The 936-nt window shown below is 55.1% G+C and overlaps 1 protein-coding gene across 1 annotated transcript in view; it reads left to right on the top strand.

The window, feature by feature from the left end:
* DAAM2 (dishevelled associated activator of morphogenesis 2) overlaps window positions 1–936 on the top strand; it is a 48,816-nt gene that overhangs the window by 30,130 nt on the left and 17,750 nt on the right. The window lies entirely within an intron of this gene.

Genomic DNA, 936 nt, shown 5'->3' with positions numbered 1-936 from the left:
TACCATGTTCCTGCTGTGGACATACATACAGACCAGAGGTGCGAGTCTGGTAGGGGAAACAACCCCTGTATTACAGTTTGTATTTACACGTCAAGTGATGAAACTGTTTTGTCCATCTCTCTCATCCCGGAGCACTGGAGGTGGAGTTTCCAGGCCTGGCCACTCTTGACCCCTGCTCTCTGTGGCCCAGGATTTAGGGACTATACCTAGAAGACATTTTAACTTCTCAACTATTCTCCACCATATTCTCATCTCCTGACACCCCCATGGGTCCACCGAACAGAGGATGTTAGCAATGCAAGGAAGGTGGAGGTGTGCTTCATGTCCCTTCAGGGGCTGAGGCTGAGGCTGGGCCCTGGGCAGGCCTGAGAGGCCCTGGGCTTTGCTCTAAGGCCGGTATGTACAGACGCCAGCCAACAAGTCTGGTCCTCCAGCCACAGAGGAAGTCGGGGGAGTGAGCTGGTGGCAGAACGCAGGGCATCCCTGAGGCAGGGGTCTCAAACTACGCCGAGTACCTTAGGGACTGCCAATAATGCTGATTCTTGAACCTCATCCTCACATGAACATGATTTGGGAGATGAGTTAGGACCCGGGAATCTGCATTGTGACTAGCACAAATGGGGGCCTTCCCAGGTCCAATTTGTGAATTACCCACCTAGCGGCCTTAAGGTACTTGCTTTCTCTCTGGCCTGCCTCCGAGGGGCTGTTTCCTCCCTGGGTTATGCTACCACCTTCCCTGTTCTCCCTGCTCAGCCTAGGGCTCCAGTCTTGAGGACTTCCCTGGGGGCCAGTAAATAGGGTCTGTGGCCTCCTGAGTCTTGGGCAGTGGTTGGAAGCTGTGGCCTGGCTCCCCACTGGTCTGAAGAACATGCCCTGGCCTGCTCTCTGCCAAGTGCAGGCCTGTGGATGCCCCTTCCTGAGGGCAGACAGGACAGA

This window comes from Galeopterus variegatus, unplaced genomic scaffold (assembly GCF_000696425.1).
Source record: "Galeopterus variegatus unplaced genomic scaffold, G_variegatus-3.0.2 Scaffold4552, whole genome shotgun sequence".
Classification (NCBI taxonomy): Eukaryota; Metazoa; Chordata; class Mammalia; order Dermoptera; family Cynocephalidae; genus Galeopterus; species Galeopterus variegatus.
The sequence above is the reverse complement of the archived record's forward strand: the minus strand, read 5'-3'. Positions and strand labels throughout refer to the sequence as shown.